This window comes from Lolium perenne, chromosome 7 (assembly GCF_019359855.2).
Source record: "Lolium perenne isolate Kyuss_39 chromosome 7, Kyuss_2.0, whole genome shotgun sequence".
NCBI lineage: Eukaryota > Viridiplantae > Streptophyta > Magnoliopsida > Poales > Poaceae > Lolium > Lolium perenne.
In genome coordinates this window covers 90,690,038-90,706,020 of record NC_067250.2, presented here as the reverse complement: position 1 = coordinate 90,706,020, position 15,983 = coordinate 90,690,038, and positions in this window count along the sequence as shown.

Below are 15,983 nucleotides of genomic sequence, written 5' to 3'. Positions count from 1 at the left end.
ATTTTAAAGGTAGCACTCAAGCAATTTACTTTGGAATGGCGGAGAAATACCATGTAGTAGGTAGGTATGGTGGACACAAATGGCATAGTGGTTGGCTCAAGGATTTTGGATGCATGAGAAGTATTCCCTCTCGATACAAGGTTTAGGCTAGCAAGGTTTATTTGAAACAAACACAAGGATGAAGCGGTGCAGCAAAACTCACATAAAAGACATATTGTAAACATTATAAGACTCTACACCGTCTTCCTTGTTGTTCAAACTCAATACTAGAAATTATCTAGACCTTAGAGAGACCAATTATGCAAACCAAATTTTAGCATGCTCTATGTATTTCTTCATTAATAGGTGCAAAGTATATGATGCAAGAGCTTAAACATGAGCACAACAATTGCCAAGTATCAAATTATTCAAGACATTTTACCAATTACTACATGTAGCATTTCCCGTTTCCAACCATATAACAATTAACGAAGCAGTTTCAACCTTCGCCATGAAAATTAAAGCTAAGAACACATGTGTTCATATGAACCAGCGGAGCGTGTCTCTCTCCCACACAAGCATTTATTCAAATAAAAACAAAAACAAACAGACGCTCCAAGTAAAGTACATAAGATGTGACCGAATAAAAATATAGTTTCAAGAGAAGGAACCTGATAATTTGTCGATGAAGAAGGGGATGCCTTGGGCATCCCCAAGCTTAGATGCTTGAGTCTTCTTGAAATATGCAGGGATGAACCACCGGGGTATCCCCAAGCTTAGAGCTTTCACTCTCCTTGATCATATTGTATCATCCTCCTCTCTTGACCCTTGAAAACTTCCTTCACACCAAACTCGAAACAAACTCATTAGAGGGTTAGTGCATAATCAAAAACTCACATGTTCAGAGGTGACACAATCATTCTTAACACTTCTGGACATTGCCCAAAGCTACTGGAAGTCAATGTAACAAAGAAATCCATCCCACATAGCAAAAGAGGCAATGCGAAATAAAAGGCAGAATCTGTCAAAACAGAATAGTCCGTAAAGACGAATTTTAAAGAGGCACCAGACTTGCTCAAATGAAAATGCTCAAATTGAATGAAAGTTGTGTACATATCTGAGGATCACTCACGTAAATTGGCATAATTTTCTGAGTTACCTACAGAGAATTAGGCCCAGATTCGTGACAGCAAGAAATCTGTTTCTGCGCAGTAATCCAAATCTAGTATGAACCTTACTATCAAAGACTTTACTTGGCACAACAATGCAACAAAATAAGATAAGGAGAGATTGCTACAGTGGTAACAACTTCCAAGACACAAATATAAAACAAAATTACTGTAGCAAAATAAACACATGGGTTATCTCCCAAGAAGTTCTTTCTTTATAGCCATTAAGATCGGCTCAGCAGTTTTAATGATGCACTCGCAAGAAATAGTATTTGAAGCAAAAGAGAGCATCAAGAAGCAAATTCAAAACAAATTTAAGTCTAACATACTTCCTATGCATAGGAATTTTGTAAATAAACAAGTTATGTAGGCATAATGCAACTAGCATAGGAAAACTAGACAAGCTCAACTTCAAAATTTTAAGCATATAGAGAGGTGTTTTAGTAACATGAAAATTTCTACAACCATATTTTCCTCTCTCATAATAATGTCCAGTAGCATCATGAGCAAACTCAACAATATAACTATCACATAAAGCATTCTTATCATGAGTCTCATGCATAAAATTATTGCTACTCCCAACATAAGCATAATCAATTTTATTAGTTGTAGTGGGAGAAAATTCAACAAAGTAGCTATCATTATTATTCTCATCATCAAATATAGGAGGCATATTGTAATCATAATTAAATTTATCGTCCATAACAGGTGGAACCAAAAGACCAATATCATTATAATCATCATAAATAGGAGGCAAAGTATCATCAAAGAAAATTTCCTCCTCAATGCCCAGGGGACTAAAAAGATCATGCTCATCAAAACCAGCTTCCCCAAGCTTAGAGTTTTCCATATCATTAGCAACAACGGTGTTCAAAGTATTCATACTAATATGTTCCATGGGTTTTTTAATTTTCGGATCAAACCATCCATGTCTTAACTCAGGAAATAGAATAAGAAGCTCATTGTTGTCCATTATGCCTTACTAGTGTAAACAAGAAACAAAAAGATGCAATTGCAGGATCTAAAGGAAATAGCTTCGAGCACAAACACAATGGCGCCCAAAAGTAATCACATTACCTGGAACCGAAGTGTGAGTACCTTTTACCTTTCCTCCCCGGCAACGGCGCCAGAAAAGTGCTTGATGTCTACGGGAGCTTCTATTCTTGTAGACAGTGTTGGGCCTCCAAGAGCAGAGGTTTATAGAACATCAGCAAGTTTCCCTTAAGTGGATCACCCAAGGTTTATCGAACTCAGGGAGGAAAAGGTCAAAGATATCCCTCTCATGCAACCCTGCAACCACAAAGCAAGAAGTCTCTTGTGTCCCCAACACACCTAATAGGTGCACTAGTTCGGCGAAGAGATAGTGAAATACAGGTGGTATGAATAAGTATGAGCAGTAGTAAATGCGTAAAAGTGCTTTGCCCAGGACTGGCGTGTGGTTGATGGTGGTAATATTGCGGGAAGTACAGATGCAGTAAAACAGTAAACAAGCAGCGATAGCAGTATTTAGGAACAAGGCCTAGGGATTATACTTTCACTAGTGGACACTCTCAACATTGATCACATAACAGAATAAATAGATAGATGCTAGACTCTACACCCTCTTGTTGGATGATGAACACCACTAACTGTGTAGGATTACACGAACCCTCAATGCCGGAGTTAACAAGCTCCACAATATTCAATGTTCATGTTTAAATAACCTTAGAGTGCATGATAGATCAACACAACCAAACCAAGTACTAACATAGCATGCACACTGTCACCTTCACACTACGAAAGGAGGCATAGATCACATCAATACCATCATAGCAATAGTTAACTTCATAATCTACAAGAGATCACAATCATAACCTACGCCAAGTACTAACACGATGCACACACTGTCACCATTACACCGTGCAGGAGGAATAAATTACTTTAATAACATCACTAGAGTAGCACACAGATAAATTGTGATACAAAACACATTGCAATCATAAAGAGATATAAATAAGCACTTCACTATGCCATTCATAACAGTGAATAAGTATTCTGTAAAATATAGCCTAAGAGACCCACACGGTGCACACACTGTCACCTTTATACACGTGGGACAAGGAGTCTCCGGAGATCACATAAGTAAAATCCACTTGACTAGCATAATGACATCTAGATTACAAGCATCATCATATGAATCTCAATCATGTAAGGCAGCTCATGAGATTATTGTATTGAAGTACATAGGAGAGAGATTAACCACATAGCTACCGGTACAGCCCCGAGCCTCGATGGAGAACTACTCCCTCCTCATGGGAGACAGCAGCGTTGATGAAGATGGCGGTGGTGTCGATGGAGAAGCCTTCCGGGGGCACTTCCCCGTCCCGGCGGCATGCCGGAACAGAGACTCCTGTCCCCCAGATCTTGGCTTCGCGATGGCGGCGGCTCTGGAAGGTTTCTCGTACCGTGGCTTTTTCGTATCGATGTTTTAGGTCAGGGACCTTTATATAGGCGAAGAGGCGGAGTCGGAAGGTCGACGAGGCGGTGACACACTAGGGGGCGCGGCCAAGGCCTGGGCCGCGCCACCCTGGCGTCTGGTGGCCCAGTGGCCCCCCTCTGGCCTCTCTCGGGTGTTCTGGAAGCTTCGCGTGATCCTAAGATGCTGGGCGTTGATTTCGTCCGATTCCGAGAATATTTCCTTACTAGGATTTCTGAAACCAAAAACAGCAGAAAACAGGAACTGGCCCTTCGGCATCTCGTCAATAGGTTAGTTCCGGAAAACGCATAAATATGACATAAAGTATGCATAAAACATGTAGATATCATCAATAATGTGGCATGGAACATAAGAAATTATCGATACGTCGGAGACGTATCAATGAATATAGTGATCCTGCCAATCCTGAGGCTTTTACTACAGATCATAGATCTTTTGCTGACAAATTAAGCGATACAGCGGAGTCGAATCATGACAATGATGTTGATCATGCTTTCTTTCTTGATGCAGCTTCGGAGAAGGCCACCGCTCAACCGCCGAAGAGATCTTCTGGAGACTTCGCAGATGAGGATGACCTGCTTGAATTGTAAGTTTCTTCTCTTTCTCCAGGAATTCCTTTGTTTTTTATTCCTAACTCTGATTGATGTATATTTCTTCAGCGATGAGGGCTTTATAGAGCCTCCTTCGAAGAAGGCGAAGGCCAGCCCCAGCAGGACAACTCCCGCAGCTTCTGAAGCTTCTGCTCGAGTAGCGGCTACGACTGCTCAACCTTCGACAGCTTCCTCCCTTCCTAAGGGAAGGAAAATCCTTCGCCAGCTACTGCCGTAGTTCTTCCTTCTTCTGCTGAAAAACCTGTAAGTATATCATTTTTCCTTGATGATGATTGTACTTCTACTAGCCCCCGAGTCTACAGTCGACTACTGGTAGTCAAGTGTGGACTTTTAAAAAGGGTATATAAGTGCTAATTCTTTTGTCTTGCCCTCCTTTTGTTAGGACATTCAAGCAGTCATTTCTTCTTTGAAGAGTTTTGCTTCCCAATTATCCTCGCTTGATACTGATATGATTCGACTCCAGGAGGAGGTTGAATCAACTTGTTCAAAACTTGATAACGCAGTAAAATTGGCTGCTGCTACACGCCAGAATGCAGATTCCTTGAAAAAGGAACTTGATCAGCTGAAGAAGAGGTTGAAGGAGGAGGAAAAGGAGAAGGCTGAATCCGAAGCCCAAAGGAAGGTAAAGGAGGGCCTTCCACGTCAATCTACTTTGGATTTGCTCGATATTCTTAATGCCTTAACCTTGAACCTTCTGTCCTTAACTTCATTGTTTTTCAATTTTCGCTTATCTTCTGCAGGAGCTGCCGACATTCCTGCTGGTCCTGGGGGCAAGCTCCATGATAATTCTTCTGCCGATGCTCTGTCCATGGCCATTGAGTCTAGTGATCTTGTTCGTGCTCTTCTCCAGAAGAACAAGGTTGTTATGTTGAGGCTTCATGCCATGATTTTCCCAAAGGCTGATCAAGAGAAATCACTGGAGCAGCTGACGGATGCTTTTGCCGTTGACACCGAGGCTACTATTGAGTTATTCAAACGTACCTCGCGTACCTACGACGCTCTCCTTGCATCCCAGCTTATGATGGGGTATGGCTTTAAGGCCAACATGGAGATGATGACGAAGGAGCTGCCGAAAGATCAGGATGGGCAGGCTATTGACCTAAGCCTTTTCAAAGCTTCAGCACAAAAATGTGCCCTACAGCTTCTTGGATTGGTTTCAGCAAACAAGTCTTCTACTAGGAAAGCTGGCCCAAGTTTATCGACTCAGACCCAGGCTCCTTAATTTTTGTCTTTGCATTTTCTGTAATCTTCACCGTTTAGTTTGAATAATGCCTTTTTAAAAGGCCCTTTGTAATGAATTCCGTACTGGCATGTTGCTAGTATCTTTTAATCTCAATTGTTTCTGGTATTTGAATGTATGCTCCCGATGGGAGTAAGATCCATTGATATTATATATACTTCTTGACAAAACTAAGGGTGTTCCTTGCAGGTAGCTCCTGTACCTTCCTTTGTCGAAGGTTCTTCAACTAATGACTCTGAAAACGACCGGCTTCAGCGTATGAAGATGCGTATTCATCAATTGGAACAAGATATGCGTGGCCTCCGTGCCATGGCTGATATTATAAAGAAGAAGGGCGAACTGGCCATTGATGCAGAACCTTATGCAATGAATGAATTGCACAAGGCAGCAGAAAGCTTGAACTGTAAGTACTTGTTTCTTCTTTGGTTTCGTTGATGCGGCCAAAAGTCTCTTTCTGATGCGGTTTCTACCATTGCTTTCGATAGTCCTAGCTCTGAATTTATCGGAAGAAAACAAACGCGTGCATGAACGTGTAGATGCTTTGATCAGTCTAGCACGTTTTGACGAAGTCTTCTGGAAGAACCAATCGAAGGCTCCATAGTCGCAAAATGTCAAGATCGGGTGCAACAAGTGCACCGATTCCTTGATAAATGCTATACTAGCTTGAAGATGATCTGGAAGACGGTTTTTCCTTTAAATGAAGTTCCTCCAACATTGATGACTTTGATGTCAGAATTTAGCAATGCCAAGAAGGTCTAGAGTTTAATTCGTGCACAACTTCTTGCAGGATCCGAAACGGCTTTTGCCCTTGTGCTATTGAAACATCCTACCGCGAATTTAATGGCAATTGCAAATGCTGACGGCGATGTAAGCCAATTGTATCCTACAGTAAAGGTTCCTGCTTCCATTGTAGTCAAGAGGTTGGAAGACAACTCGAAAGTAGATGCCCCAGTAGAATCTTCATAAGAATAAATTTGTATTCCTATTGTAGTGATATCTTTCTTTACTTGATATTTTGTTTGCAACCAAATATTCGGGTGCAATAGGGTCAAGTTCATGCATGTGTATGATATAACTTTATTAAATCTTTACTGGAGATGTCATGTTTGCTACTTGTTTGGCTAAACATGACTTCCTCCTAGTATCTTCGTTAGGTGTTGTTGGCATACTTTTGTTGTCCAAGGAGCAATTCTTGATGCTTCTTAGTAATTTTGTAGGCATCGGTATTATGATGCTATTGTACGAAAGCTATCGGGAGCAGATTTTTTGAGTGATCAGCTCATGTTGCAGGTTCGATGAACCCGTAGTAATAGCAACTTCGGTTCAACCGATGATGTATGTTTTGGTGGCAACCCCCGAGCGAATCGAGGGAACTATGCCTGCCGTCGACTCCGTCGCTCTTAAGTACTTTCTTTGTTTGAAGTACCGGCATGGGTATTTTTCTTTGTAAGTAGTCTTTATCCTTGCCATCTGCAGCACTCACTTTTTCTTGAGGCTTTAGCAAAGGATAATTGTGTATTATTATAAGTCTGGTTGTTTTACCTTCTACTGCAGCGCTCATATTTTGTCGATGCTTTAGATGGTAATTTTGGGTATAGTCATTGAAAACGACCCTCGATCTTTTTATCGAGTTCATTTTGTCGAAGTAAATATTCACGGTATTGTGCGAACAAATCTTGAAGAACTTGTTCGGGTGTCCCGAATCAATTTGGCACTCGAATAAACGAAAACTGAGTATTTAATAATAAGTCTATGACGATAATATAAGATAGGGATTTCTATTTTCGTGCCCTCTGGTCCTTAGTTGTTCTCAGTTTTCCCCAGCTTCTTAGTTTTTCCTCAGTTTTCCCCAAGACCTTGTCTGATACCATCACAGGTGCTGTAACGGCTGGTTGCCCGACGGTTGACCGTTATCTTCTGACTAGTGGGGCCACGTAGAGCCCGCAAAGACATGTCGGACCATCCATCTTTGTTTGACCGTAAGCATCGCTGTATCCCCGACCAAAACGCGAACGAGTGGGGCTTCGGTATATCGAATGACAAGTGGGGCCATGACGCTGATACAAGGGGCAATACACGGGTAGGATTAGATTTTTAAACGGAGCTCTACAGCGATGGCACGGAGGAGGTGGCATGCGGGGTACCGAGATGAGATCGACGTCCACAAAGAACTGCATGAGGCGAGACCAGACGCATTAGATAGATATGAACTAGACGCGTTTAACCATGCAAAAAAGAGAAGAAATTGTCGACGACATCGACGACTACCCCAAAACTTTGACTGACCGTGTCGGACACGAACGCGAGCAATGTAGAGAAAACTAGTGTCTCTCCTTTCTGGTCTGTATAGATGGGTGCTAGAAGAGTGTGGTGGCGAAGATAAATACCTCGTGGTGGTATGTGGCGTCCAGCATAGCGGGGTGGCGTGGCCGTGCCCACAGCGGCGTGCATGCATGTTCGGCATTGGCACAGCATGTACATTCGGCATTGGCCTCGGTGGTATCTCTGGTGTGTCAGTGATCGAATGAGGGGACGAGATTGAGGGTGCATCCCGATGGTGACCTAGCAGTGGCGATATCGGCATCGGCATCGTTTGGAGGCTGTGGTGCTCGAATCAAGGTGGGATTTGTTTCTTGTACACCAAAATGAATTTGAAACAAGTTTCATGTTGAAGGTTAGGTAACGAAAGTTTGTAACTAAAAATTATACTAGCGCCATGGTGAGGTTCTTTTTGATAGAGCTATACGGTTGGGCAAACTTTTTTGACACTTTTTAGATAGGGTTCCTTGTTGTTACACGTATGGCATCATGTATGGAAAATTTGGGGTCATTTGGAGATGTTCGAAAAAATCACTTTGCTTAAGAGCATGCCGTTTCGTCTCACTGAAACCAGCTTTTCTACCAAGGTGATTTTTTCTACCTTCTCTAAATGACCTCAAATTTCATACAGCTGATCTTCTATAAATAGATAGCTAGATTGTTTCGTTTTTACATTTTTCGAACTTTTTATTTCCCTTTCTAATACCCAATTGATTTTCAGGTCAAAACCTCGAAAAACAACATCATGTATGGCATCATTTTCACCCTAAATTTCAAATTCTGTGAAACTTTCCCTTTTAGATATTCCTTGTTGTTATAGGTATGGCATCATGTATGCCAAACTTGGTTAGGTCTCACTGAAACCAGCTTTTGTAACAATTTAGGTTTTTTCGACCTTCTCAAAAGGGATTTTTCTACCTTCTCTAAATGACCTCAAAAATCATACAGACGATCTTCTATACAAAGATAGGTAGATTGTTTCGTTTTTACATTTTTTTGAACTTTTATTTCCCTTTATAATACCCATTTGATTTTCAGTTCAAGACCTCGAAATTTAACATAAGTAGATGGTGAACCCTCCCAAACTTCAAATACAGAGATAGATAGATTGTTTCGTTTATCATTTCTATAGTGAATAGTAATGGCTACAAGAAATCGGTGATGGTTTATCATTTTTTGCGTGAAAAGTAATGGCTACAACAAATCGATGATGGTTTATCATTTTTTGCATGAAAATTAATGGCTACAACAAATCGGTGATGGTTTATCATTTTTTGCGTGAAAAGTAACGCCTAAAAGAGTTGGGCTTTAGCGCGTGAAAAATAATACAGAAAACCGCCCTTTAGCATACTTAGAGGGTGGAAGCTAACCACCGATAGAGAGAGAGAGGGGTTATCGTGCCCGTTAGATCATACGATCAATGGTCGGCGGGCACGATCCACGTGACATGGGCTAGACCAATCAGGGATATGTTGCACGTTTGCGAGAATTTGTGAAGGGAGAGGGAAAAACTGAGTAGTATCAAGAAACTAAGGGCACCTGAGTAGTAAACAGACTAAGGGATTCAAATATGAGATTTAGAAAATGGAAAATGCGTGTTTTGTACAATGAAACCCATCTTTACCTACCTCAAACTATTTGCAATACAAATATACATGAGTGTGAGAATTGTGGCCTCATTTAGACAAAGTATGTTATGGGGAAAGCTGTTCTGGGAAAGGCTTATTGTGGAAAACCATGCACCTTCATAGCTACTAGGTGATTTGAGAAGTGGCAATTTGTGGTAAAACTTGATTTATCTATGCCTTATCTATGATTTGAGAAGTGGAAATTTGTGGTAAAGACTCCATGAGTAAGTGCCACTCTTTTTCGGAATTTTTTGCACATTAAATGACTCATTTAACTAGTTAATCCCATTTGTTGACTCTCTGTTGACCAGCCACTTGAGGGTAAAACTGAGCATATTGCACTAGCTAGTATTAGCACTCAAGGGGAAAACTGAGCACACAAAAAAATGCTAGTATAAGACTCGATGGTATACCTGAGTATCTCTAAATTTCCAGGGTTAGACTCGAGGACGCGTGTTGCGGTGCAGAAATGGAAGACGTGCAATTGTTGACGCGTAGACGCGGGTCGCGGTGCAGAACTCGAAGACGTGCAATCGTGGACGCGTGTCGCGTTGCAAAAGTCCAAGAAGTGCAGACGTGCAACAGTGGACGCGTAGGATGTGGGTCGCATTAACCACCCCTCGCCTTTATAGACGCCTCCTCCCACTATCGCTGTCACTCTCACTCGCTCACGCAACGCCGCCTCTCTCACGTCCCATCTTCTTCTCCAAAGAAAAAAACCCTCTCCCTCTCCCTCTCCTCTGTCGGCGAGATGGACAAGGAGAATGCCAATCCCATCGTCCACGACGCCGTCGGCTCCTAGCGCGACGCCTCCCTCTTCGACGCCGTCCCCTCGACGGCCGTCGCCGCTGGTGCATCGGAGGCTGCCGCCGGTGGCAGTCAGATCCCGGTGGGATGGGACCCCTATGAGGAGGTGTCGTACGAGTCGCCCCCGAACCCCTACGACACCTTCATGGATGACCCATGGAATGAGATAACTACGGTTTGCTTCCTTTTTTGTTCCCCATTCCTTTTTGAACCCTATTTTTGCTGGTGTAGATGGATCTGTAGATGGATGAGTATTGGGTTAATATTTGCGCCGATTTTATTCCATTTTATTTGATCCCTTCTTGATTTCTTTTAAGATTTGGGTTCGGCCGTTCGGTTAATTTATGCAAGTAATAATGGGATCTCAATCAGTTAATTTATGCAAGTAATCATGGGATCTTAATCAGTTATTTTATGCACGAATCAAAAGATATCAACCGTTTAATTTTGCAAATAATCTAGAATGTGTTCAAGTTCAGATCTGGAATCTGTTTCTTTGCCTACGATGAATCGTTGGGCACAATTTTTTACAGGGAGGGTTCAGTGAACCATTGCTGTGTACAAATCTGTTGTGCATGAGCTTTGGTTCGCTAACACCATCCCTGTAGATATATAATCGTGTCCACTAACTGAGGCTGCCTCTGTTTTTCCTAACTTTGTTATCATGCTCGTTAGTCATCGTTGCAACTCATTCACTCATAGTTTCTGTTTGATATGGATCAGCTGTCTTGCAGCGACGTCGGCAGCGACGACGAGCACCATGACACCAAGACTCGGCAGGTGCTGCGGAGGCTGCATGTCGGCCAGTATGTCTCCTACTTCGTCAAGGGTGTCTACAGGTGCCCCTTCTGCACTAGGAGACTCGGCGGCACCGACTTCAACTGCCTCCTCACGCATGCCGAGAACATCGGCAACACCTTCCCCAAGGTCAGCACGACGGTGAACCCCTGCTCCTTCCGCGCCAAGCACAAGGCGCTCGGCATGCACCTCCGCAACTTCCAGTGGGTGGAGATCGCCGCCGGGCGCATGCCTCCGCTCAAGCCCAAGGTGCCCAAGCGGAGCAACAAGTGGAGGCAGAGGCAGATGGGGTAGGCAGAGTCCTGGACGTGTGCTGCTGATGCCTCCTCCATTTTGTTGTTAGCTAGAGATCCCTTGTTGTTATGTTGTTAGTATGATGGTGCTGTGAAGAACCTCGAACATGTTACTACGTTGGCTACTGTATGCAGCTTATTATCTAGGGAGGGATCCCTATTATCTATCCCTATTCTACTATATGACTGTGTGAATTTATCGTACATTACCCTGAAGATTTTTTTCTAGATTTAACTACATACATATGGACCAAAGAGAGTGCTAGATTTGCTGCCATATTGGGCAAACAACGAGGGCTAAAAGGCACAAATAATTGAAGAAAGACAGAAATGCAAGCTTCTCTAGATTTGATACTAATTAGGTGAAAAAAGACAGAGAGAAAAAGGGGGAAAAGGTACTCTTAAAAATGCCAATTTGGGCCGAGAGAGACAGAACCCAGCTCCTGCTCACGTGCAACCAAACGTTGTCTCGTCCTGTCCCACGCGGTCCCATTCTACCAGCCCCACGCGATGCGGCCCCACACATCAGCACGGAACGGTCAACTAAACGGGAATCCTGCCGTCTGAGCTCCTTCTGCGGGTTTCAAACAAGGGCTTGGGGAAAACTGAGGAAAAACTAAGGACACTACAAGAAATCTGCCATAAGTTTACAAAATAGAGGTGTCACTGAAACGTCAATAATGGCTACTTGTGACGTTACGGTGACGCTTTTCAAAACGTCGAAAGCTAGGAGTCAGCAGTGACTGCTTAAGACATTCCACTTGAAAACGTCGTAGAGCTTTGTGACGTTTTAAAATGTCACCGACGGCATGACGTTCCCAAAACGTCATGGGCACCTGCCCCCGAGTCCAGCGTGGCAATCCGACGTGGCAAAATTATGACGAAACCAAAACGTCTTAATTCAAAATCAGCCCGGTCCAATTCTGTATTCTACATGGGCCGAGCCCAATAATTCCAGCCTTTTACCATAAGCATTGGCCTTTGTTTTGGTCCATTTCTGTTTTGGGCCTTAGCCGTTTTGCACCCTTTTTCTATTTTGGGCCTCACCATTTTTACAGCCTTTCTCTATTTGTGCCTTAGCCTTTTACGATCCATTTATTCTTGGGTTGGTCAGGTTTATATTAACAAGATTAGACAATATATAAACATCAACACATGATGAAATCATCCATATAAGAACAGTAACTTAATATATTACAATTTTTTCACAAATCAGATATATATACAAGAAAGACACTGACAACAGATTCATATACAAGAGAGTTCAGCAGGGAATCGCCCCCTCCTGTTCTCGTGGATGATCGGAGGGTCTTGCCTCGCGATTGGCTTCAGAATTTTGGATTTCTTCTTTGCTTGTGCAGCTGCCTTTGACACTTCCTCGGCATTGTAACCTGAATGAGCAGAAAAGGGTGATAAATTCATTCTGTGTTGAAACTTGAAACCAAACGATAAACTAGGACGCAAGTGGCATGGGTCAAGGCGTCATGTTGATCCATCTTCCCATTCTAGTTCATATGCTTCGACATGAATACAGAGGGAACATCCAATTAAGTTAGAATAAATTGTTAGATGGTACTGATCGACTTGCATTCATTCCTGAAACTTACTGTACGGTCATCCAGTTGGGCAATCGCACCAACAGTTTAGAACAAATTAGTAGGTGTTAAATGAGTACATGTTCTTTTCTACATACATATTATACTGTGCAAAGACAAGTTCCTTTCTTGTTCATCTTATTTGATGTAAATTCAGTTTTCTTATTTGACAAACTACTGGATGTTTGGATTATCACAACTACCAAAATATCAGGAAACAATTGCTGTTAGCTGGCTCTTTATAGCTCAGCTCAAGTTTTGAACAAATGCTACCAAAAACAACAGCATGACAATAGATCTACTAAAATAGTACATGATAACAGATTAATCAATAAAGATGGTCACTCACAGTAAGGACTGGGCCAATTGTCAAATCTTCCAGCTTCCTTCTTTCAGAAAGTCCCTTCATTTTCTCAAGTAGCCCACTAGCTGACCAATTCTGCAATTAGAAGAAATCTATCAAATAAACTACAAGAAAAGATGAACACGGTTATTGCAACCTATTGACAGGGAAGCACAAGCTTCTAATGAACTCCAAAAGTTCATACAGAACAATTCGTATTTCTTTCTTTCTCTTGAGCTTCTTGCATAATGTATCCAAACAACAGAAATCAATATGATAAGAGATAGCTGGACTTAAACCTAGTATTCATCAACTTACATGTACTAAAGATATCAGCACATGGGCCAATAAGTTATGAATAAACCCATCAAAATGTTTGGCAATTGTGGTTTCATTATTTAATCTTTACCTTGTGCATGAATAAATAACAATTCATAATTTTGCACACAGTTATTATTGCAATCAATTGACTGGAAAGCACAAGCTTCTAATGAGCTCCAAAAGTTCATAAAGAATAATTCATATATATTTTTCTTTGCCTTGAGCATCTTTCCTATTGTATTCAAACAGTGAAGATGCATATGATAACATGTACTTGGACTTAATCCTAGTATTCATCAACTTACAGGTACTAAAAGATATCAGCACATGGGCCCACTAGTAATGGATAAACCCACCAAGAAAAACCTCCGCAATTGTCGTTACATTAGTTAGTCTTTACCTTGTGCATGAATAGCATAGACTGAGCAGAGCACTTCTGACCACTACAAGCTACGCATCCTGATCGCAAACCCATGAAATATAATCAACCTGTTTGGGCATCACATCACAAAAGCAATTCCATGCAGCATCGGCTTGGTAAATCCACGATACAGAATTATGAATATACAGCGTCAAAGATAGAACAGAAGCGACTTACTCTGCAATGGTGATCAAAGCCATCAACACACTTGTCACACACTCTACAATGCTTACTGTTCTTCAAAACCTGCATAATGCATACACAATTTGCAATAAGATGTGGCAAAGAAAAGGTGAAGAAGTCATTCGAAAACAAAATAGTATATTGCCTAATGTAGCAACAAGAACCTAACACTTAGCATCATGCTGTACTACAGTTTAGAACACATAACACACTGCAGGTTAATGGCTAGTTTGTGTAACTAGAAGGCAATAAAACGATGAGTTTGGTGGAGGTATACATATGCAGAGCACACATCCGGGTATTGGACTGAAATCACAGTATCATTTGATTCAAGCAACTACAAACTGTCTTGTATGTTTGCCTACACTCTACTAGTTAGTTACAGGAAATTACATTGCACATTGTAATGTTAGTTCGAGTTCATCAGCATTTGACACACTAAGCATGAACTGATGGATGCGCAGGCGTAGACAAACAATGAATCCACCATGTATATGCCAGAAAATACATCAGTCAGGTACCTTGGTTGTGATTAGCTAGTTCAAACAACAACAAGAACAAAAAAAAGACAGAGAATGGGGCATGCGGAACATACCTTGCTGGGAATGGGAGCTGCCATGGGGGCGTTGCCTGAGAGCGGCCGGCCGAGCCCCTACTGGTGGGCGACCTTATGCTCCGGGAGCGCGAGCACGGCGGGGCGCCCGGTAGAGCGGCGGGAGCCTGAGCGCCTCGTCGGGTCGACTTCCTGGCGGCGGGAATCGAGGGGGCGGGACAGGACGAGGCGCGGAACCGGCGAGGGGGAGCTTTGGAGCGCGGCGTCGGCCAACAGATCCGCCGGCGGCGGCGATGGACGGGAGGATATGGCGGCGGCCCGTGCGAACCCTAGGCGATGGACGGGAGGATATGGCGGCGGCCCGTGCGGCAGACTTGGAGGTTCCCGCGGACGAGCAGCGGCTCCCATGGCCGCTGAATCGACGGGGAGGACCAGCCGCACCGCGCGAGGCGGGCGTCGTCATCCTCGACGCCGGCCTGCAGTCCCGGCGCTAGGGTTCGCTGCAGGCTCGTGGATGCGAGCAGCAGTCCGTCCTCGGCGCGTCCCCGACTTCCTGCGCCGGCTGCCGTTGTGGAGGGTCGCGGTCGCGCCGATCGACGGAAAGGGGGCAGCTTGGGTTTCCGTGCGGCGCGATTGGGGCTCGGGATCTAGGCCGGAGAGGAGGGGCAGCGGAAGGGAAATGTGGGTTTCTGGCCGACGGGGGCGGTCTCGGTCGGTTTTGTTGGAACTGTTTGGTTCGGTTTGGACTGGTCGATGCGCGCGTGCCAAAAATATTTAGGCGCCAATGGGAAAATCCAGCGCAGCAATTTCGGTTCATGTTTGGTGTGTTGGATGTATTGGACGGTTGAGATCCAAATCTGGGGCTGATCCTTGGTAGGTTGTTTCCTGGCTTCTGATTGGCTAGATTTTTTTGGCCTGCTAATGACGTTTTGACCTAAATTACCAATGACGTTTTTCCCAATAACGTCACGATTTTCTAGGGTTTTGCCCCCCCCCCCCCCCCCCCCGAGTGGCCAAGGACGGTCAAAGCTAGGAACGTCATAAATCTATGACATTTTGATTTCCAGTCATAAAAAAAACGTCATATTATGGCAGATTTCTTGTAGTGGGAGCTGGGGAAAACTGAGTACAACTAAGGACCTGAGGGCACGAAAATAGGAATCCCTATAAGATAATGCTGCTATGGCTAGAAAAAGCATTATTTAAAGTAAATTTCTAAGAAAGATAAGGGTGCAGGTTGCCACTCG